The 25,182-nt window shown below is 36.3% G+C and overlaps 1 protein-coding gene across 3 annotated transcripts in view; it reads left to right on the top strand.

Moving 5' to 3' along the window:
- Window positions 1-25,182, top strand: part of LOC132158670 (transcription factor HIVEP3-like) — a 91,890-nt gene that overhangs the window by 49,241 nt on the left and 17,467 nt on the right. Inside the window, exon 1 of one of the 3 annotated variants that reach the window (XM_059568180.1) lies at window positions 15,193-15,366. The exons of the other annotated variants lie outside the window; for them this stretch is intronic. The gene's annotated coding sequence lies outside the window, so the exon portion shown is untranslated. Of the gene's footprint in view, window positions 1-15,192; window positions 15,367-25,182 lie in introns of those variants that run through there. 3 annotated transcript variants of the gene reach the window in all.

Raw genomic sequence — 25,182 nt, 5'->3', positions numbered from 1 at the left:
AATTTGATCTGTAACTCCGTGAATACTCAACGAAGAGACATTAGAGATATATCTGTAGAAAGTCTGACGTGTCTACTTTTAAACTAAACAAGTGCTGCCGAAAACAAATATTCTGTGATAATGTAATCCATATGAAAACAACGCGATGTCCGTTTTTCACGTCTCCCTTCATTATATCTAATGTGACCATGCCCCCGTGCTGAACGCCGTATTCAGATTTTAATGTTTCACTGAAGCGCGTGGCGTGAATATGCCCATACCAGGGGCGCAACTATCCAGTGTTAGAGGGGTATGCAGCAAAACATTTTGGCGCCCCACCCCCACTTCTAAATAAATAATTACGCCGGACATCATCATGTATGGGCTTTTAAATAATAAATGTTTATTTTGAAGTATATCAGACAGCCACTGTAAGCCTACCATAATTATATGGTATATATATGTAGACACACACACACACACACACACACACACACACATATATATATTATTATTATTATTGGGGTGGCACAGTTCAAATTTTCACAGTTCGGTTTGTTTCATGGTTCAAGAGTCACATTTCGGTACAGTTCGGTATGTGTTATGTTTATGGAGAAACTATAATTTAAAAAAAACTAACTATGAGCAACAGCAAAAATAAATACAATAGAGTAAAGAGGTCTAGTATTAGTTTTTAGGTACAGAAATTTAATAAAGTAATCAAATGTAAAACAGCATAGCATATTTGACTATAAATTAAAGATTCTTCTTTATTAAAGTTACAAAACCTTTTTTTTATTTTTTTTATATATATATATTTTTTAGATATTCTTTTTATTAAACATTTTAATTATTACAAACAAAAACATATTAAAACAAAAACACAGCACAGGAAATAATTAACATTCATGAACATGGACAATTTAACACTGTAAAACCCGACAAGTAACTTAACTCGAAACCGCTTGAGTAAACAGATATCCTTAAAAACCTGACAAATTAGGTTTACTCAAACCGTTTGAGGAAACCGATTGCCTTAAACCATTTAAGTACTCTGAACTTAATTCAGTTGAGTTCACTGAAAGAAGATTTACATTGCAATTAAAAAATGAAGTGATAAATTGAGTGATAATTGAGCCTTAGTGATGAACACCTGCTGTTAACAAACAAAATTAATGAAGAAAAGAGAGAAAGGAACTACAACTGACTTCAGACACAGCCTCACTAAAACCTGACAAGATATGTTAACTCAAAACCATTTGAGGAAACCGATTGCCTTAAACCATTTAAGTTTTAAAACTAACAGTTATAAGTACTCTGAACTTAATTCAGTTGAGTTCAGAAAAAGAAGCTATACATTGCAATTAAGTAATTAAGTAATTAATTGAGTGATAATTGTGAATTAGTGATGAACAGCTGCTGTTAACAAACAGAATCACTGAAGAAAAGAGAAACACAAGAACTACAACTGACTTCGGACACAGCCTTAGATGAAATCAACTGAAATAAAATACATGAAATCTCTCAAGATCTGGTTAAATAACCCCATAAACAGCATCACCAGCTCCACTTATTATTAACCAGACTGACTTTATTTCTGTCAGACGTCTAGAGAAGATCTTATTGAGAATGAATTTAGGTTTAGATGTTGATTTATTGTTTCATTTGAAGTAACCATGTTAGAAATTAGTGTTAGCTTTTTTGTTTTGTCCATCTTTTTCGAGTTTCAACGACAACGCACTAACGTTACTGCTGCTTACTCAGCGCTCACGGCGCCCCATCCACTCGCGAGGTTCTAAATTCTATGATGGAATATTATGAGGGCACCTGCGCCTATTAGTCCTCTAAAATTTATATATATTTATATATATATATAATATATATATATATATATATTATAACTTTTAATATACATTTTTATTTTTTATTATTAAGAAAAAAAATGAACCATCGCTTTGGCGCCACCCATGGCGCATACCCACTTTTTGGAGATAGGTCTGACTGCAGAACCGCTGAACCATTTTGTCATAACAGTCTGAGGACGACAGAGCCAGCACGACTGTCTGAGAGCGGAAGTGGGCGTTAAGGAATTACGCTACTTCCGTGTTTTGGAACGTTTTAAAGTTTAAAACAATGTTATTATAAAGACTTTGTTTTAAACGATTTAATTGAAAATGTATATTTAAGATTGATTAACAATATTATACATTAGACAAAGCATAAAATTAAAAATAAATAATCCAATGAAAACAAAGCTTGAGAGTTTGAACATTTTATTCAATTGAAAATAACTTTAAATACTCAACCAACATAGACCACCATACACAATAATATGATGGACTGAAAACACAAAAAATATTAATTTAAATAAAATGTGTTTTAAATAAATCACACACTAGCTGTTTTCTAATAAAATAAAATTACAAAATCAAACTAAATAAATAAATTATATAAAACAAAATCAAACCAAAAAATAAATCTTATAAAAGTTATACAGGCACAAATTTGACAACTATAATTCTCAAGAGAAAAATAAATAACATAAATTAAAACTCCATACACATGGAGTTTATTCTGAGGTGCCTTTCGTCGTGACATTTGAAAAGAAAAACTTCCATGTCCTGTTGAAACTGGAACCGAAACATGAAAGGCTCTTTGGCCAGTTCCAGATCATCTTTTCTTTCCGACCGATCAAGTTAAGAAGGGCCTCTTCCTGGTCTTCCTTCTCTAGGTCCAGATATGACGGCTCTTGTACAAAACCTCTGAAGGAGTGGTAGTTGTTCCGCAGCCATCCAATTGTGGTCCTGAGGTGTTTGACCCTCTGTGGTTCCTTCATGAGAGAAGAGTACAAATATTTTTTTTTACATTTTACACATTTAAAAAAAAAGTTTTTTTTTTTTTTTTTTTTTTTTTTTTTAAATACAATTAATGCAATTCTCATGGTCAGAAAATTTAACAAATGCTGTAAAATACAACGCCAACAACAAATTAAATCACAAACCATGAATATGTAACCCAACAAAGTGATACTGTGATATTGCTAAGTATTAGCCTAACTTACAAAAAAAAAAATGTCAGTACAGAGCCGTTTTGTATAAGCGTAACGTTATAATGTTAAGTATGTTGCATCTATCAAATATATAACTTCTTTTTACCTCTTTCTCTTCTTCTTTTCCTTGATCTACAGTGTGCTCCGCCATAGTTAAACCTTTTATTGTCTATCTTTTACTGTCTAAAAACCTTTTACTGTCTAGTCTAAACAAACACGTCTAAACATGAACTCCGTACACTTCCGGCATCGGACTGCTACCCCGCCCACTTCCGCTCTCTAAGAGTCGGGCTGGCGCTGTCGTCCTCAGACTGTTATGACGTAATGGTTCTGCGGTTCTGCAGTTGGTTATTATTGACTTTTTGCGCCACTGGCCCATACAACAGAAGACCACGCAGAGAGACTGTTCAAGGTTTTATTTTTTTTTTGTTTTACTGTTGAGAGGAATAAGACATAATTCACCCCAGGATTTGAGATTTGGATTTCCTCAGAAAAAAGAATGAAGCACTTTATTCAGCAGAGATCATAAACATGAGTAGGTCTCTTTTTATTTATTCATATACTTGTACTAGTTTTCACATAACGTGTAAACATTTTACTAGTTAGACTTTTTCCAAAGACGCTTTCCAAACTATAATTCCTGACTAAATGTATAATCAAGTGAAACATTATGAAGTTTCAATAACAGTATACACTACTATACCATTCAAAAGCTTGATGTAAATAATATAAATGTAATAAATAAATGTAAATGTAACAAATGTAACAAACAATGCTGTTCTTTCAATTTATCCCCAAAAACCTGAAAAAAATATTCTCAGCTCTTTTCAACATTAATAATAATAATAATATATATATTTTTTTTTTGTAGAAAATAAGATTGTTAAAAGTAGGCTTGGGTATCGAGAATCGAGTATCGATTGGAACCGGGACTAGCTTTGCGATTTTCCCGGAATCGTTCAAAAGTTTACATTTCGATTCCTAGTTTCGATTCCTAGTCCGCCGACCAGAAGAAGAAGAAACCGCTGAACATCAACAAAGAAGCGTACACCAGAAGTGTTGGCATAATCGAGCGAGTTTAAGTGTGGTTTCACTTTCTTAAACAGAACGAAATCTTGGCAAAATGCAACATTTGCATTAAGATTGTTTCGTGCATGGGAGGGTGCACGTCGAACATGATAATGCACCTCCGAGTTCATGCAGTAGAAATAAATATGTGCCCCGTCTTCCGTCCTCCACTGCCTCTTTTTTCTCCTATTTATGCGTTCAAGCTTCTTCTACACCACAGCAGGAGATAATAAAGTTATCTGTCCAGAACGCTCACGCATCCTGCCTGAGAAGGCAGATATGATAATTTTCCTAAACAAGAACTGTTTCTGATTTTATACTGTACCTGCTGCTAATCTATACTGGGTTTTACAATTTGTTTCTTATCGTAAGACCCTATGATTTCCGCGATGCAGAAAATGCGGACGGAATCGCGGAATCCAGTCATAAAAATGGAATTTACAGTTTAACGCGGAATGTCAGATAATTTGCCAAATTTTGAATGAATTAATCAGAAGTTGGTCATTGCACTTACATCAAATAGCGATATGGACTAGTATCTGTAAATATTAAGCCGGAACAGTCTATTTTAACATGAATCCTGCATGTTCTGCATGTCTGTGTTAATGAATGGCGCAGAAGCGCGTCGTCATTCATCACACACACGGAAGCGCGCGTGACGCTCGTGGTGATTTCAGTCTGTCGTCTCTCTAAATAAGTAAAAAAAAAAAAAGTTAAAAGAAAAAAGTAAAAAGTTAATAGAATTAAAATTGATGAAAAAGGTCAGACTATTTCCTTCAGAAAGACCGTTGGTTAGCTAGATCATTTAAAATATCCTAAACTTTTTTTGACCCTGCCTCTTAAAAGAATCAGAATCGAGAATCGTTAGGAACTGGAATCGAAACAAGGAATCGAAATCAGAAACGGAATCGTTTAAATTCATACGATACCCAACCCTAGTTAAAAAGATTTCTGAAGGATTGTGTGACTGGAGTAATGATGCAAAAATTCAGTTTGAAATTCAGCTTTGATTGTTCCTAATAAACTGTTTAACTGCACTCACAAGTGAATATTAATTTATGTTGTGGGATAATTAAATATATTCTAAATAAACTACAAACAAAAAATTTTATGCATTTATTTTGTCCTCGCATTCTTTCTTGTAACTCTTCCCTCTCAGTCACACAGCTGACTGAAAGGCTCATTATGCAGCTCATTATGCGGGCCTTCTTCTTCTCAGGTGTAAATCACAATGATATTCATGATAGTTGATGCATACTCGCATATGACTTTTACCAACAAAAAGTGTCTTAGAAAATTTTAATCAATATATTGTTTTCTGTGAGTAAACAAGATGATTTTCACATCATTAAGAAAGAAAAATTCTAGGCTACAAGCTCCAGTTCTCAAAAGTCCCAAAGTCAAAAAGTCAAAAGCCTTATTCAAGTGATTTAACATTTTTAGTTTTTCACTAACCATGCATAACATTTTTTTTCTCAAAAACAGAATCATGTACATACATGCTGCTCACATATTATTATAGCCCAGTTTGTGCTGATTACAGTGAGATTAGACTTTAGCCATTAAGATGTTTATAAGTAACTGAAAAAGCACAAATGTCAGGGCATGAAAAAACTTCTCCAGACCCCCAAAATACCCTTAGACCTCAGAGGGTTAAATCAGCTGTTACTATATCGATCAATCACTATAGATATAATTACAGATATTAACTTGTGTCGTCAACCAGATAAGAATGTTGTTCAACCCCTAACCTCAGCTCGAAGCTGAACACTAACCCTAAAAGTTGAATGGGTGATGCACATTTAGCACCTTTAGCTTGTCACTGGGATAGTACCCTTAAAGAGATCCTTTTGTACATTCCTTTTCTCTGTTCATAGAGGGTACATATTATAATTTTTTGGAAACCACGCACACAAATGGGGTAGATGAGGCGCAAAGGTGTAATTACTTTAAGGACCAAAAAGGATACTGTTCCAGCTGTGGGTTTAGATCAGTCACGTTCAGCATTTCTTTGACCCATTTTGATTGTTTGGTTTGTGTGATGTACTACTCACTACTCACTGGACTAGTCTGGTGTACTTGATTCATTGGAGCCAATGCATGCAAAGGATGGAGTTTTAATATGTTTGTTGTCATGAATGTGTTTGTTGATGTCAAAAAAGGTGAGTTCGTCTATCGTGACCTTGGTTGTGTTTGTTTTTTCTTCACACGTGTTTGGAGAAGCTCTGTTCTTGTGCCAAGTTAGAAATCAGACTTGCTTATTTTATGATGCTTCCGTTATTTTTACACTGATGAATTCCCTCTTGGATCATGGTCAGGTTGATGTCTTTAAAAGGAGCTAATGTCTAAAATAATGACTGGTAGAGTAAAGAATTAAAAAATCAGCTGCTGCTTGACGCAGGCCGCTACAGATGCCCTCACCTTGTGCAAGTGAAACCAGTTTTGTTCTTTCTGACTTCATGCCCTCTCTTTCATCAATGTAACTTCCTGCCTAAGTGACCACTTCCTGGTATTGACGGTCATGTCTCAGCAAGTTCAAGTTGTTGCTGGGGAGTGTATAGAAGAGTGTGTGTTGTGGTTTCCCTGTGTTTTGAGTCTTGTCACCCACGCAGTGACGAGTGAAACTTGTCAGCTTCGAAATGAGTAGGTGGCTTCTAAAAGTGTGACTTCCTCCTTCTATTTTTATCACTTGTGTTCTCTTCCCATGGCATGTCATGCTTATTTCTCTCTCTCTTGCTTTTTTTTCTCTTCTGCTAAGTAACTTGAGATTCTGATTGTTGCCATGACAGCTGGAAGTTTGTGCCAGATTGTCTCATTTTCCCCCTCTACTTTCACAGACGTCCTAGTTCTTTTTTTTTTATGGATGTTTTCTTAACATTGTTTTCTCCCATCTTCTCCAGTATTTTTTGTGTTTTTCACAGAGAGAGCTTTTTCTTGTCCCACATAATGGCAAGACAAGCAAAACCTCTATAACGTAACCCACAGATGCCGACAGTAGTTCCTTTAGCTGAACTGGTAACACCGGGGTCATGTGTCCAATTCCCAGGGGGGACACACATACCAATAAAATGTATCTTGAATGCACTGGAGTGTCTGCTAAAGGCATAAGTGTGATGTAAATGATAGGGGATGATGCACAAGTGCTGTATTACACAACACATAACACCGGAGAACTTCACTCCTACTCATGCTTCGGCTGAAATCTTCAAGCTGCAGTATTGCACTGTGCCACCTGAGTTTGAACAGTCTAGATTTATGTTTATTTTGAATTTGGCATTAAGCCCAAAACTTTGGGGGAATTTTGGCTGCTTTTCTGAATACTGTGGCTCAGTGAAGAGAATTGTGAGGGATATTGGTTCTCTAGTGCGATGCGGACTACACACAGAATCAGGATTACTATGTTCAGACATAATCATATCACATATCCAAGCCAAAGAGCCGCCTTATTGATCGATCATAAAACAAAAAGGGCTTGCATGCAGCAGTCCATCAGGATCTCATTCACATTAGGCCAAAAGGGTGGGAGGATATCCATGTGCATCCCTGTCTGTTTGCTCGACTTATATGTATATATGTGTCTTTGTGTGTGACGTGTAGACCAGATGTTTGGAATAATGAAGTTTTTTTTTTTTTTTTATGTTTTTGAAAGAAAAAGTCTCACAGATGCTGCGTTTCTTTTTTTCAAAAATATAATAAGAACATGAATATTGTGAAATATATTTATCATTTAAAATAACTCTTTTATATTTTAATATAATTTAAAATGTAATTTATTCCTGTGATGCAAAGTTGAATTTTCCTCTGTCATTACTCCAGTCTTCAGTGTCACATGATCCTTCAGAAACCATTCAGATATGCTCAATTGTTATTCACTTATGACTGGTGATTAATTATTAATAATGGTTATAAATGGTTCTATTAGTTACTACGGCATAAGTCAAATGTAGAAACTTTGGTTGTTCAATGAACAGAATTTATCTGTATTAAATAAAACTTATTTTTGTAAGGTTTTTTTTTTTTTCAAATCATACCTACTCCTGAACTTGCATCACAGTCTCTGCAAAAAAAATAGTAAGAAGCAAAAACTGTAATGCATCTTGAGCACCAAATCAGCATATAGAATGATTTCTGAAGGTTCATGTGATACTGAAAAAAATTACTGCTGAAAATTACTGCTTTGCCATCATATCCAAATATAAAAAAATATTTTAAAATGTTCCTGTATTTTTTTTAATCATAAATCATAAATTATTTATCCACTTATTTACAGCTATGTACATTCTGTACATTTTGTGTTTTGTTTGCATGAATGCATTTGGTGGATGCTTTAATCCAAAGTGACTAGTCCAAATGTTCATGGGAAATGGTTTTCTAGTTCTAGCCAGTTGAGCTACAAAAGCAGCTACTATAGTAGAGCTACTAAAGTTGCAAGCTCAATTCTAGGTAGGGGTAATTGAAGACCTGGACTTCAAGAAATCAGAGTCTTGGCCCACAATCATTGCAGATAAAAAGCAAGTTTCTTTAAACCCGAAAAGAATTTAGGAATTGCTGGTTTGTTCTTTTCTTGAACCCCAAAAACCTTTTGTCTATTTAGTCTGACATTTGAAATCTCTGTGCAAATATTTTCATAAGCAGATCCATTTTTACCTTTAACTTTTTATAGGTCCTCATTTTGTGGGCAGCAGTGCAAAAATACATTTCATCTGTCTGCAAATCCAAGACCACTAATTTGATTTAAATTACAGTCCAGGATTGGGCCAAAATGACATAAATGTCCCTTGTAAAGCTTGATACATACACGTTGCATCACATCGCCCATCTAGCATGTATAACTTATGTTGAAGTTACAAGATTACCCATGCAACCTTAACAACAGATAAGCCTGTCAGGTTATGAGAGAAAATGGTGTGGAATTACCCACATAACGGCCACAAAGAGGGGCACTGTGAATGCTAGTTCCAAACCAAACTACTATCTCTGTGTGCCATCAGGGGTGTTTATTCACTTTTTCATGTGTGGGTGTTATATCGTTGGGGATCGGGCTATTTTTGACTTTCAGTCCCCCACCTCTAACCATCTCCCCTCTGGAGAGAAGCTGGGTGGTGACAGTTGAGGAGACAAAGGCCTCCTATACCGCTCTCGCTCAAAAAACAAACCATCATCACTCCCACTACAGGAGAACACTAATAGAAGTGAGGGTTTAGCTGAGGAGGCTGGGAAAGTTTTTGCCGTAGTGCCAGCATTTTCAGTCCAAGAATCCCTTTTTAAATCCCTCTAAATCTGTGCTCTCTAATGACATTGATAAACGATGGATTCAATTCTTCCTAAAGAGCCACTTCAGCTTTTGAATAGGTGACACATTGACCATGTTCACTTAACAGTAGAATTTGATTGTCAGTCCTGTTTTAGGGTGCTTAATACATTTTCTGTACACGCACAGTTTATAGGGCCCTATGGAATACAATTTATTTTTTCCCAAATTCTATTTTATTTTTTTCCAAATTCAATTTTTTTAGACTGTTTTAATTGTTAAATTACATTTTATTAATCAGAAAGCGTGTCTGATTAATTCATCTCATGAAAATGTAAATATTAAACAGCAATTTATTTTCACCAATTTTTGTCTTCAATTATTTTATGTATTCCATTTTAATGGCTTTATTGAATATTAATAATCAAAAGCATATCTATTTTTTTTTAATCCAGAAATACTGTGTTTTTTCTGGTTTATATATTCAGGTAAAAAAAATTCTGGCAAATATTTGTGAAAAAGTTTTTATTTTATTAGCAGTACTAGTATTACATTTAAGTAATGTTTTTTTCATGGTTTCTTCAATTTAAACCGAACATTTGTTTTGATGGGTTACCTTGAACACCGTTTCTGTTTGAATAAATTGTTTAATTTGTATATTTGTTTATTTGTACACAATTTTAAACAGGGTCCACAGGTAAAACCTGCACCGGAGCCCCGCCAACCCCAGCTACAGCTTCAAGTCAGACACACAGCTGATGCTGCCACCTTATGACGACAAATTTACACTTCTAATTAGTCTGTATTCGATGACAGAAGCTCATTGGAAAAGGATTGAAAATGCCCTTGATTTTGTTTTTGCACTAATGAAGGCTGCTGCCTGCCAGCTGCAATCACCAATAAAACATTGTTGCATGTTTATATATATATATATATCGTCATAAATATTGTTATTGCAAATATTCTTGAAATATCGTGATATCATTTTGAGGCTATATCGCCCACCCCTACTGGAGCCTATGATTCCATCCGCGTTTCCACATCGCAGAAATCTAAGGGCCTTAAGTTTAATTAAAACTGAGAATGGTGTCCGTCCATATTCTATAAATTACTTCCTTAAATTTTCAGGACCCCTCCTGTTTAAACTGTTGCTTTAGTGCCTGCAGCTGAATTTCTGGAGAAAACGCATTAGTTGCATAAGAGCCTAAATGAGAGTAACAAACAGGAGTCATGTGGAGATGTCACCCTGGAGGTACAGACTAATGGCAAGCTTTTTTATGCATGCCATTCCACCTGAAGGAAATGTGATACCTGACTTTCAGCAGCCACAAAAAGCTCATTATTAGTAGTAGTGCTCACTAATTGCTATTGCTCATACTTTGGGTTAGGCAAGGGCAGGATGACCAGGTGTAAAATGACCAAACATGCTTCCTATGAGACCAGTCTGAAAAGCTGAATTTGAGCTTTGTACCACAATAGTCTGGGAATGAGAATTTCATAGAGAAGGGCGGATGATATTTGTAGAAACTTCTATGTGGAATCTTTGTGTTACAATACCACTCCCTTGAATTCTTGACGTACAAGGTGGTGTAAACACCTGACAAGGTAGTGGTCCTTACAAACTCTTTCATGCTTCTACAAATGCTTGAGCAGTGAGGAGCCTCAGCCTGGATCCTCTTCCTAGATTTGTTTTAGTTTGTAGAAACAGCACCGTCTCTAAATCTACTTTTATTTTGTAATCTCTGTAGCTTTTATGATATCAAGGTTTTCCAAGAGTTATTTTCATTTCGGTCAGGTATGGATAATGTTCTAATTCAATGCAGTTCATTTTATTTTATATGGTATCTAACATTGTCAACAAGGTCCAAGGACCGAGCTCTCTTCGTATACTGTGGCAACGGAGATCTCGCTCTAACAGGACAATCCGTCATGCAACTGTTGTATAGCACTCGGCCTGTTGATCAGATTTACAGAGCCTCTGTTGTCCCATATCTTCTTGGAAAAACAGAAGACAAAGAGATGACGGAAATGTGAGTTCCCCTCCCAGAGGGCTACAGTATGGGCAATGCCTGGCCACAGACCCCCCCCCCCTCCTTTAAATAGGCTGACCATGGCCACAAAGATCACATTCAGACAGACACAATACACGTACGGCCCCAGGGCCGGCACACTGCCCTGCTCCACATGACTCTGAAGGTCACACAATCATTTGGGATAATTGATAAAACGGACAGAGAAAGAGAGAAAGAAAAAATGAAAGAAATAAAGAAATGGGGGGGAGGGAGGTGGATTAAAATTGTAAGAGATGAGGTAGAAAACCAAACTGTAAAAACAAGTTGACTTTTATCTTTAGGGCTAATAATGTTGCCAAAAACTAGTTCCAGGGTCCGTATTACTGTATTAGGATATATTTATGTCCATGAAATTTGCATAAAATCTGATTTTTGAATTCTATTAATTTTTTTTTTATAATTTATTTTATTTTAACAGGAAAAAGTGTCTCCTTAAATTAATTCCAGGGGCCAAATTCGACCTTTTCTGGCAGCATTTTATGTATATGTGACCCTGGACCACAAAAACAGTCATAAGTAGCAAAGGTATATTTGCAGCAATAGCCAACAATACATTGTATGGGTTGAAATTAGCTATTTTTCTTTTAGTCCAAAAATCATTAGGAAATTAAGTAAATATCATGTTCCATGAAGATATTTTGTACATTTCCTACTGTAAATATATCACAGCTTAATTTCTGATTAGTAATATGCATTGCTAAGGACTTCATTTGGACCACTTTAATGCGATTTTCTCAATATGTATATTTATTTATTATTATAATTTTATTATTACAATTTTTTTTTTACAACTATTCAAATATACAAACTATACATAAATGGGAAGTGTATTATACAGTATATTCAGCTTTTATATGATGTATAAATCTCAGTTTCACAAAATTGACATTTATAACTGGTGTTGAGGTCCAGGGTCATAAATATACAATATATTTATGTTAAATATTCCCATGAAAGAAATATTTAACATTGTGTTTTTATTTTATTATTTATTAAAAACAGTTCATATTAGCTACACATTCAACAAACTTTGCCCCTGCATTTGAAATATGTCAGGGGCTAATTGCTTTAATTGCAAGTGTAAATGACAATTAGATGCTATTTACAATTGCTAAATAACACATTTTCTTAGCTATATCAATAATTTCATGTAGTGTAGATGCTATTTATTATAGCAATGGATTCAATTTACATGAAGTGACAGGACTTTACAGTGCAACATTATTTGCACATGCTACGAAAAAAACTGGTCTGTGAATAATAAATTTACCACTGTAGCACATGTGCAATTCATAAAGTTTTACATGTTCATTACACAGCCGCTCAATAGTGTTAAGTGATTTCATTGTGCTTCTTTGTGTGTGAGATTGATTATACTTTGTAGTTATTGTAGTTATTTTGTGCGATATGCAGTTTTTTGATCATGGATGATTAAAATGTCTCCTCATTCTGCTTTTGAAGAAATATCGTAGTATCATGCCAAAGCGCACGTCAGCTGCAGTTCTGGCGCCTCCGTCTCAATCTAGTGTACAATTCCACATACATTCACATCAGTGTTAAAAGTGGTAGAGTTACAGCTCTGTGGGGTCTGCCTTCTTTGTTGTGTAATGTTGAAGTGTAAGAGGTGTTTTTGCACTCCATTTATAGCAAAATCCTATGATTGTATTTTTTGTGCTCCGTATGGAACATCAATGTCTGTTTAAATGATGAACTCCATTACTTGTGTTTGTTTTCAGACATGATAGCAGATGTTTTATACTTGTGCTAAAACTGTTTGAACTGTGCTACAAAACTTTCAACCTCTGCAGCACCAGTGCTATTTGCAAAAAAATTCACATACAGCCCTTAGTGAAAATAGCAGTATTTTCTTAGCTATATGCTATTTTAACTAAATGCAAATAGCTATAGATTATATTTACACTAGATTTTTTTTCTATTTATTCTACTTATTGCAAATAGTAGCAATTATCTATACCTCAGTATTGTAGTACATAATAAAACAATATGCAATAGTAAAGTATTGAGTGTAAATTATAATTTGAATTCAAATTATTAAATGGATGCCACCATTTTGGGACAGTATAAGCCCTCCCTACCATACTCTGATACTTTATTTTCAACTTTTTTATTTTTTTCCTTCACTTCAAATACCTTTCTGATGTGATATGACATTTGAAAAGGTAAGGGAAAAAAGTTTGGCAAAAGGCGGGTTCGAACTTGGATCGATTGCATCAGAAAGACAACACCATGCGCTTTACCATCTACACAACTGGATCTGTTGTTAAACTAGTCATTTGTAGTGTTGACCAGCCAAGTCACATGTTGGGGGGCAAAGTTAGTGTAAATAGCCTCTGCCAACAAGGCGGGCTATTTGCACTTAGTGTAAATAGACACTCAGTTTAAATATCTATTCAGTTATTTTTTTTGTTTGTTTATTAATCCAGAAATTTGTCACTTTCTCTAGTAAACAAAGGGTGATATCAGTTAGTCAAAACTGCTCTTTTTCATGCTTTCTTATTAGATTTTGTTTGCGTTTTAGCTGATCATTTGTAATAGAATGTGCTGGTGTGAATTAGCAATCAAGAATCAGAAAAACCTGTTGATTAAAAGCACATTAATAAAGTGTTTTGGTGCCAATGGTGTCATGAGTAGGCAGTTGAATTCTCCCTGGATTCTTAGTGCTTGTGTCATTCGTTCACTGGGAAAGCCCCATTTGGAGTGTGTTGATTCATCGGCCCACAATGCACCATTACGGCTCTCTGTCTGTGCAGCAGGAACATTTGTGAGTCACAGCCCTAGAGGAATTTCCTATAACTGTGAACTGTTTTCATGCTCAGGAGCTGTTGTGATGAGTCTGGGCATTCGCACATGTGGATATGTGTGTGGACAACTACAAGTTCCGAAGCTGGGAGAGCTCCACCCAGCCAGTGGTCTAGCTCATCATGATGTTATCATACAAATATGGCTGCACTTTTTAACTGAACAGTGGAAGTTCAGTGGAAAGAAGGCCAAACTGAGTTGACATGACAGTAATTCACTAACCATAAACCTACAAATTCCCATCTGTGTAATGACATCATATGATCTCCTCATCTGTAGTTCTCAGTAGTCACTGATTCATATGTACTGAGACATATGAGACATACAACGTATCATGTATCTAAAGCATTAAAAAAAAAGAAGAAAATCTAATAGTATAGGCCCTAAGATCTTTTAATAAATTAGTCAGATTTCTGAAGAATCATGTGACATAGAAGACTTGCCATATCAGGAATAAATTACAGATTAATTTCCAAATATATTAACATAGAAAACATCATTTGAATTGTAATAATATTTCAAAATTGTATATATTTATATATTTTATCAAATGCAGCCTTGTTGAGCAAGACGAATCTTTTGAGAAAAAAAAAAAGTTAATGTTCTAGTTATAATATCTGATTCATGTCAAAGTGTAAATGTACATACATAACCGTTACATTACCAATTCTGCATTCTGGCTTAGCCAGTTGGTCATCACAGCAATAAATCTCTTAGCTGTCCTTGTGCATGGAGGAGAAGCCTGTTATTCAATCACTGTAACCGTTTTCATTCACACACCCTTTCCGTCACCTCGTTCCTGCCATGTGTCTCCATGTCTCTCTCACACCCACTCGATTTCTTACTCCTTGTCTTTCTCACTCTTACTCTCCCCCTCCCATCTCTCTCTGTCTTTCTCTCCTCCTCCTCCCCCTCACTCACTTCACAGAAGTACACCCACTAAAACACAAACATTCATATCCGCTGTGTCGTTTGGTGGCTTTCATTCATGCTTTAGCAGTGTGAGGTGGCAGAACTCCTCAGGTAATGGACGGCACTACCTTCCGTCTATCTGATCGTATGCTCTGTTCTGTTTGGAAAATGAACGCTAACTGGAATTACTAGACATAAAGAGATCAGCTTTCAGAGTGAGTATTTCACTGTTTTTGTTAACGGAGCGTTTAAGTTTAATGTCACAGCATTTTGTGAGTGCATGGTGTCTGAGTTACATTACACAACACTGTGTGTGTGTGTGTGTGTGTGTTTCAGTCTTCTTTTTCAATAAAGAGATCTAAACATCTTATGCAGTTTTCAATTTAAGGCATAATTATGTACCTTGAAATAATGACATAATTCCCCTTAAATGAAAGTCCTGTGATTATAAACTAAAGCTTATGTTATTCCGAAAGCCTTTGACCTTCTTTTGTGCTTCTACTTTGATTGTGTGAAAATAAGCAACTTGGACAATCTGTTAAATATCTCTCATTCAAGAAACAGATGTAAACAGGTTTGAGACGCCATTAAAATAAATAATAAAATAATTTTAGTTTGTCATTTTATTTCACTTAAATTGGATGTCAGATCTTTATCTACAGTACAGACCAAAAGTTTGGACACCTTCTCATTCAAAGAGTTTTCTTTATTTTCATGACTATGAAAATTGTAGATTCACACTGAAGGCATCAAAACTATGAATTAACACATGTGGAATTATATATGGAATTATATACATAACAAAAAAGTGTGAAACAACTGAAAATATGACATATTCTAGGTTCTTCAAAGTAGCCACCTTTTGCTTTGATTACTGCTTTGCACACTCTTGGCATTCTCTTGATGAGCTTCAAGAGGTAGTCACCTGAAATGGTCTTCCAACAGTCTTGAAGGAGTTCCTCGAGAGATGCTTAGCACTTGTTGGCCCTTTTGCCTTCTGTCTGCGGTCCAGCTCACCCCTAAACCATCTCGATTGGGTTCAGGTCCGGTGACTGCGGAGGCCAGGTCATCTGGCGCAGCACCCCATCTCTCTCCTTCTTGGTCAAATAGCCCTTGATGCCTTCAGTGTGACTCTACAATTTTCATAGGCATGAAAATAAAGAAAACTCTTTGAATGAGAAGTGTCCAAACTTTTGGTCTCTACTGTATATATATATATATATATATATATATAAGTATGCATGTATGTTATATAAAAATATATTCAATAAATTCATGAAACTACAAATTAATAATAAAATTAAAGCTGCAAGCAGCATTTACCGGGGTTCAAGCATTTAAGGCCTCTGAGGTAGTCACAGTCAGACACATGCACTGAAATTAAATGATTAAACTAGTTTTTCAGAGTTTAGATGTCATTTTCAGGTTTCACTGTAATCATAATGTGGCAAACATTTAAAAACTGATATATATGTATAAACAAAATGGAAAACTTTAACTCAATGAGATTTAAAATTTTGTAACTGTGTTTTTTGATTGTTTAGGCATGAATTAATGAATCCTTTCAACAGTACTGTTTAACTTAGCTGAATGAGCCCATTATTGGTCTTCCGCTGCCATCTAGTGGTTATAAATTGCATTTACTCAAACAACAATTTGTTTTTAAACATAACTGTTATAGTGTTATTTTTTTTTTGCCAAATCTCTCTTAAATTTTGCATGCTTGTTTAGAATGAAATTATGCATTATTTTACAGTTTTGATAATTTGTGGGCTTTCTTGTTTGTATTAATAGGCCTTTGTGTACACTATGCAAATAACATATTATAAAATTACTGGTTTATAGTTGTCCAAATGCAATTGTTCAACATGTTTTTGATAATTATTGACCTTCAGAGTCTAGAGAATTGTACTTCAGTGGTGTTATTGATTTTCAGCTTAAACCCTATCACTAGTTTGCCAAAGTAACTTTTTAAAATAATCTTGAATATTTAATTAACAGCTTTATTGACAACATTGGTCCCAGAGGCAAAGTTGTTCAGAATGAGGAGATCTATCATATGATATGAAGATCTAGTGTTTTTGAGTGAATATATGAGCATTTTCAAACAATTTGAGGGCATTTACCATATAAATCTTGTGTTTTGAGACCTTTTCTACTGTTATAGCGCCACCTATGGTCCGATCTTCATGAAACTTTGCATGCTTGTTAAGAGTCACCTGTTACATGATTTCACCAAGTTTCATAAAGTTTTGAGTTTTCGTTTAGGTTTTATAGGCTTTGGGGTGTGTTTGGCCACACCCCTTTTCTAAATTACCCCTTTAAAGCCAACCAAAGTACAAAATTCAAATTTTTTTTGATAATTATTGATCTAGAGAGTCCACAGAATATTACTGCAGTGGTTTGGTTCCAATCGGACAAAAAACCTAGGACTAGTTCGCAAAAGTAGCTTTTTAACATATTTGTGAATAACAATTGATTGATTTGATTGACAGCAATGGTTCTTGAGACAAAGTTGTGCATTATGAGGAGATCTATCAAATGATATGCATATTGTGTTGATATGTGAAACACCACGTGATTACAGAGCCATAAAACTCGTTAGCGCCAACTAGTGGCCGATTTCTTTCAAAATTCTTACAGACCTTAAGGTTCATGAGTCGAACGTACCCAGCGAGTTTCGTTCCGATCAACATCTGTTAACCCTTTCAAATAGGTGCCTAAAAATTTTTGGCCAATGGCGGCCATGTTTTTTGAGATATGCAAATATCCTCATAGGTACTTGTGCCCCTTCAGACCAAGACACTGCATACCAATTTTCAAGTCGATCGAGCCAACGGTTGCCTAGTTATAGCCGTTTATGTGTTTTTTCTTTTTATAGCGCCCCCAAGTGGCAGAGGTGTGCAATTTTTTTTATTTGACCAAAGTTTAACTCATAAAAATGTTCAGCAAGTTTGGTTAAGATATCTCATTTCATTCATGAGTTATAGCCTGTTGCGTAAAATTGGTCCTCGACTTTCAAACATTTTGGCATCCCATTACGACAGTGAGTCGAGATTTCTACTTTTTTTTGATAATTATTGATATTCACTGGCCAGAGAACATTTCTGCAGTGGTTTGGTTCAGATTGGGCGAAAAACCTAGGACTAGTTCGTAAAAGTAGGTTTTGGACATACGTCAAATTTGCGAAAAAACGAGGCCTCCTAGACCCAAAATCAGAGTGACCGTTTTTCATTTCGCATGACCCAAGGATTCCAGAAATGTTAGATTTTTGGCTCTATCACAAGCGCTTTAGGAGCTATTAGCTAAAACGCATTTCCGATCACTGTAGCGCCCCCTATTGGCCAATTGGGCTGAGACTTTGATAGGTTCTCCCCAAATTGAGCTCTATCATCTGACCAAGTTTCAAGTCTCTAGGCCTTACGGTTTGGGCTGCACGTTCAGTTTTAGGGGAGAAGAATAATAATAATAATAATAAAAATCCTAACAAAAACAATAGGGTTTCAGCACTGCGTGCTTGAACCCCTAATAAATGATATTACACAATGTGGCAAAAACGTGTATATATGGTGCTCCACTTATGACATGAAGAAGAAAAAATGGCTATCTTGGCCACAAATTAATAATTAGTTCCCATGACTTAATTTTTAGCCATGTTGTATTAATTAATTTTATTTTAACTTGCTGCACTGATTTAACTGAACCTAGATAGTGGGAACAAATTGCAATGAGATCAAATCATGATTGTGGGAGCAATCATGGCCACAGCATATTTTTTTTCTTAATGAGGTTTAGTAGGAAAATAAAAATAATGACTAAGAATGCAAAAAAAAAATTGCAGTGTTTTCACATGTTCTTTGCATCCAGGGAAATTCGTCATAAATGACTCCTTCCTTCATTTGTCTTGCATGTTCTACACGTTTTCAAGAAAACCTGTTAACTAAACATTTTCTAATGATCTGTTGAGTTGAAACCGCCTGAGGCTGTGTGATTGTAGGCTCTTTAGACTAAACACTATTTCGCACTCGGTGTGCTAGTGTGTCAAATCTGATGAGCTTGAACTCTTAGCAGTATCTGAGGCCCTTATTTTCCTTGTCTTAGTTAGAGAATCTCTCCATCAGGAAGAGGATGTGGAGTACAGGTAAAGTGCACTTCTGAAAAGCCCTAAAAGGCTTCCTCATTAACGCTGCTTTGTTTTTGGAAGGTTAAAGCCAGGAGAGACCTGAGAGGTGGCGGTAACGAGGGAATAAAGAAGCTCAGAAATGCAGCCAGAGTATGACTAATCATATCAGAGGGCTCAGCGGCGGCTGTGTGGGCCGGCCCGTGCACTTGTTAGAGTTCTGGGGGCCATCTGATTCACCGTCGCTCCCCATTAGAAGCACTGTTTGATTCACTTCCTAATGTGGGTGGAATTTTCCTATCAGCCCTGTGCTCTGAAAGCCGAAGGGTGAGGCGATTGACGGGCCCGTGAGCACGATGTTGTGGGTGGCTTTGAAGACTGAGCCGTTCCACTTGTTCCTCTGTGAATGTAAATGAATGAAATTCGCACAGCTCATCTTTCTCATTCTTTGTCTCGGGTTACTATGGAAGCCCTGAGTGGCCGTGTTTAGCAGTACACTTGAAGTAGGCATGTGTCACCCAAGTATTTATTTATTTCTTTTTTTTTTATCTTAACCTTTTTAGTTAACCTAAAAATTACAAATGCTTTTATTTACACATTTGTTGCAAAATCTTGTGACATTTTATTACAGTTGTGTAAAATGCAAAAAGATTAATTTTGAAGAATGAACTTTAAAGAGTAACTAAACCCTAAACCAACTTTTTTTAGTTAATGATCTATAAGAATGGGGCTTTATTAGTGCTGTACATTGATTCAGGTAACTTTTTTGACATTTGAGTATAAAGTGTTTTAATTCTACAATATATGGTGTAAAAACGTCTGAGTGCTGCCCTCTTCAGGTTGAACGGTGGCTACTGCAGTTGATTTTTCCTATTGGATGTTGCGGTGGCAAGTGACGTAAGCGGTGGCAGGTGGCGTAAGCAGTTTCCAGCTCACCACGCCCCTTGGTACGAGCTACCACGCACTTGGCAGTATAAAACCATCAAAATCACTGTAGTGAGTCAGGAGCTGGAATTGCGAGTATTGGTAACGACCAGGATAGACTAATATAGCATCTGTTTAGCATAGCAATTATACAGTTTAGATCTTCAAGTTAGCGTAGATTTATCTGTATTTAGTACAGTGGTCAGGATGGTACGGAGGTGTGTGGCTGGTTGCGACAGCACTGCTGGACTGCATAGTTTACCAGCAGACTTTAAAATTAAGCGCCAGTGGTTGCATGCATTTGGCCTGGAAGACCGCAAGTTCCCGCCTAGAGCTCGAGTGTGCAAACTGCGTTTTACACGGGATTGCTTCTCCAACGCAATGGAGGTGGAAATGGGCTTCTCCACACAGCTCGCGCTGAAAAGCGACGCGGTGCGGGAGTTAAGACCGCAGTTTGAGCCAGCGGCTCGAATTGATATGAACAGACACCTCGACACCCTCCACTTCAGGTAAAAGTGGGGGAGAGAAGTCCTCTACTTCAAATGATCGCTCTGTTGCAAAGCTACTTGCGTCATTACAGTCACTCTCCATTTTAGCGTCTCTGACAGCAGCTGTCAATCAATCCGTCACTGCGGGTCTCAGGATCACGCCGCACTCGCTCAGCCCCGCCCTAGGTTCGTCCCCTCTATCTCCGCTGTGATCTGCCCACTTTTCAGCATTTTTCAAATATTGTCAGTGGGTGGAGTCAGGCTCTGAGCAGGGGTTTAGTTACACTTTAAAAAAAGAGGAAAAACACTATAAATGTATGATAAAAGTCATTCATATGGCTTGTGTACGGTTTTTCAAATCTTCTGAATTTAAACTCTTTGATATGAGGAATGGACCAAAATGCATAAATTTACTTTAATTGTGACTCGCTTATTAAGTCACTGAACTGTATCAGTCTGGTTTGTGAATGAGTCATTCAAACTGGTTTAGTGCATTGGTTTTGAAAGAATGATTTGTTCATAAACATCTCAGCTTCTCTCAGGATCTCTAAAGATGAATGTCAAAGACTTTTATCTAATAACTATATTAATTTTGGGCTGTTCCACAAAGAAAACAATGACTTCAGAAAACCTAGAAAGTATAAAGTAGTCGTAGACCACATGATACTTTTATGGTGCTTTTTGAATCTTAGAAGTATCAGGAAAACGTTTTTTTTTTTGGAAATGTAAGAAGTATTAACAGAATTATTTCGTTTTGGGGAACTATTCAATGGAAAACCATTAATTTATGTTCTAACTAAGGTGAGGCTGAACAAATAAAGTGATCCAGCATGGCTTGTGCTCTTTTGCTGATATGCATACCTGCTCAGAAACAAGTACCCTGGGCTGGTGAAACTGAAGACCCGCTGACCTGATTTGCCCTTGTTGCTCCTTAATCAAAGTAAACACAAAAAGCCTCTTGAAGTCCTCTTAACAAGTCTGTCTGCCAGCATCTGAAGCTCTGTGAGGTCACTTAGTCACTTAGCATGTGTGGTGCTTTACATGTGGGGTCTGTCTTGTGATACATGGTGAAATTAGGCTCATTTTAAACGTAGCCCTGAGTTTAAAAGGCCTGTTTATTGTGTTTATTTTGACTAAAAACTGAAAAGTTTGGGGTCTTTTTTAGATTTTGTGTTTTCGAAGTCATTTTCACATTTATTTGATCAAAGATTATGGTAAAAACAGTAAAATTGTGAAATATTATTAGAACTGTTTTCTATTTTTATATATTTGAAATAGTAATTCATTCCTGTGAAAGCTATGTGTATATATATATCTATGTATATATATATATTTTTTTTTTTTTTTTTTGATTTGATTGATTGATTGATTATTTACCTTTATACCAGGCCATCCTTAAAAATATTCTTGTTTGCCCTAACCCGACCAACCCTGTCAATTTAGGACAGACTCAGATTTTTTTTTTTTTTTTGCTTTTAGTCCAACCAATTTGCCGGTTGTACATTTGCGTTAAGACCGACCAATTATTTATTTTTTTACTCTTCAAACAACTAATACAAAAGCAAAAAAGTTCTGGAAAAACTGTGCCCAGATCTTTCCCATCCCTTCTCCCGTCTAGTCTAAAACCGTGACCATGTCGACTGTCACTTTATGTTCGAAAATCTATTGCACGAATCAACCAACATAAGTTTCAAAAACGAAAATAGGAAATGGATTTTAACGACCTTCTCTCAGAGTTTTTTTTTGGAACACGCATCACAGAGCAACTGCAGCCTCAGACACACACGCATAATAGCAAATAATACTTCTGCACAATGTTTCTCTTTTTTACAATAGAAATGTGAATTCTGCCGGTATTCAGACGGTCTCATGCATACAGATACAGATTCGGGCGAGAATCGCCTATGCGATTTGTTGTTGTTGACATTTCTTATTGTAAACACAGCCATGTTGAAGCCTGCAGTAAATGATTTCCATTATGGCAGTGCACTCTGCTTATTGTTTTTCGAGAATGTTGCACTCCTGTTTGTCATTGTGCATGTAACTTCACGCCAATAAATCATCAGAAATATTGGTCTTTACCAATATATTGAATCTTTACATTCGTCCTGCCTGTTGTCTGTGGATTTACCTATATTTGGTGTTATTTGCTGTATAAAATGCATCTAGACATGCTAAGTAGATTCCACAATCAATTCAATGAACATTCGTCCTGCCTGTTGTCCAAGGATTTACCTATATTTCATGTTATTTGCTGTATAAAATACATCTAGACATGCAAAATCGATTTTACAGTTGATTCAATGAACACTTGTCACTCAAATCAAACAGGATTTTTTTTCACAAAAGTGACAACCCAGGAAAGCAAAGTAAACGGTCTCTCATTTGTAGGTTGCATTGACACCTAGCGGTGGATGCAAGTAAAACAGTATAACAGTGCCTCATTTTTTTTTCTTCTCACCTGAAATTCATGCAATAAACATGTTTTTGACAAAGATTTCAATTTGTTTGTGGCCTATATAGCCTGCATCAAAATGAGGTTTGCAATGATGCGCCCAAAGGCACAGGTTGAAGACCCAGTCAGTGACGTCACGATATGCTAATTTGTTTAAATTCATACCTACGTAATCACCATTACCAACATTTTACATTGAAACTTTAAAAAAATATATAGACCTACCTACCCTTTTTAAAAAGATTTTTTACTGTTACTGCAAACCAAAATATTTTTAAGGATGGCCTTACTTTTTTGTAATCCTAAATCAAAAGCTTATTCATTTGTTGTACTCCTTTGTCCAAATTCAGCTTTGCTTTTGGGCTGAATGTTCACACAATGTTGGAAAGCTCAGGCTTGCGACAGGGTGTGGCATGTGGATGTCCACGTGATGTCCTTTTTTATAAACAGTCACATCATGTAATTCTGTGCTTTTACGGTAAACTATACATAAATAGTTTGTGGCTGATTTGCATAAGAAAATAATTTTCACATTGGCTGCCTATTGCTCTGTAAATAAAGCTGTGTAGCATATCTTTCTAGTCAAACAAGTCAACGGTGATCATTTCATTGCAAGAAAGGATGTTGGACAGGGACGATAACCAGCACGGTTCAGAGGGGTCGTGATGTCTTTCCCCCCATGATCTTTACTGAACGTTGATGTTTGTGCCAGTACAGGCGGGGTGTTGAGGTGTGCCTCTGACTCCTGCGGTGTGACATTCAGGAGGGGCCTTCTGGCGGCGTGGGCCAGCAGCACCGCCTCCTCCGGTTTGTCTTTGATGAACATGTTGAGGTCTCAGCGAGGGGACACGTGGGGTCATGAGATGCTGCCACTGGCGTGCGGAGGTCAGCCTGTTTATCTACTTCCTCTTGCCTGCGTGCCACTACACTCAGATAGGATGCTGGGGGACAAATTTAGACCTCCAGCTCACCCTCCATCTGCCGTGGCTAGCTGTAGGCCTGTCTCCATGGGAACCGGAGCCAGGTTGCCAAGAGTAAGAGCTGGAAAGAGGAGCGCTAACTCTTTATCCGTCATTCTGCTCAACTAATAATAAAAAAACACAATTTTAATGGACCTGACAAGATGGAGACAATGAGTCATTGTCTTCATATACAGTGTGATTGGATTATTCTGATCGCTTAAAAGCCAGCGCGCTGCCTTCGGTTTTGTAAGTATTGTTTGTAATTATTCAAGCATTAGACAAAATGAGCTCCTTGAATCAAGATGGTCTCATTATTTACTACAGTCTTGACAAGCCGCCACGTGGCCTCGAGAGTCCTCGAGTCTACGCTCAGCTCCATTAAAGAGCCCATGTTTTACACCAGCAGGGTCAGCTCACCTGGAAACCACTAGAAACAAGCCAACTTCATCCAGTCTGGAGATATTTATATCATTCTTGGTGTTGCAGTTAACATACGATGAACAAGATGATATTTCTGTTATCAAATCTGCCGATGGCAGAGAAAAAGCAAGATGTGAGAGCTTTAAAATGTGTTTTTCCACTCCTGTCTAGATGCCTCTGTAGGCTATTCTAAGAAAAGTCTTGACGATATATTTCATGTACTCAAGCACATTTGACATTTATTTCAATAAAATTCTAGTCTGTAAAATCAATTGTATTATTTGTATTATTTTACACAAGGTGAAAACAATGCATAGCATTGGTGAAAGTAATTATTTAAATTATTTATTTATTTATTTATTTATTCACTTTTAAAATGCATGTAAATTACAAAATAGAAAGTAAGATGGTGTTTGTGGTTGAGCATATGCAAACTTCCTTTCAGTATTTTCTGTCTGCTTGAAAATGCTGCAATAGAGGGTCTCCCAGTCCAGTGCATTGCACATAGACAGCTATGAATAATTCACATAGTGTTCTCCCCATCTGAAACCCTCTTAATCACCCTGTTTAAGAGTAATATCAATACCTAATATCAATACCATGTCAGAGGTCATTAAGCTGTCTTACACTTATTTTTGATGTATGAACAGACATCTGTTATA

The sequence above is a fragment of the Carassius carassius genome, chromosome 15 (assembly GCF_963082965.1).
Source record: "Carassius carassius chromosome 15, fCarCar2.1, whole genome shotgun sequence".
NCBI lineage: Eukaryota > Metazoa > Chordata > Actinopteri > Cypriniformes > Cyprinidae > Carassius > Carassius carassius.
The sequence above is the reverse complement of the archived record's forward strand: the minus strand, read 5'-3'. Positions and strand labels throughout refer to the sequence as shown.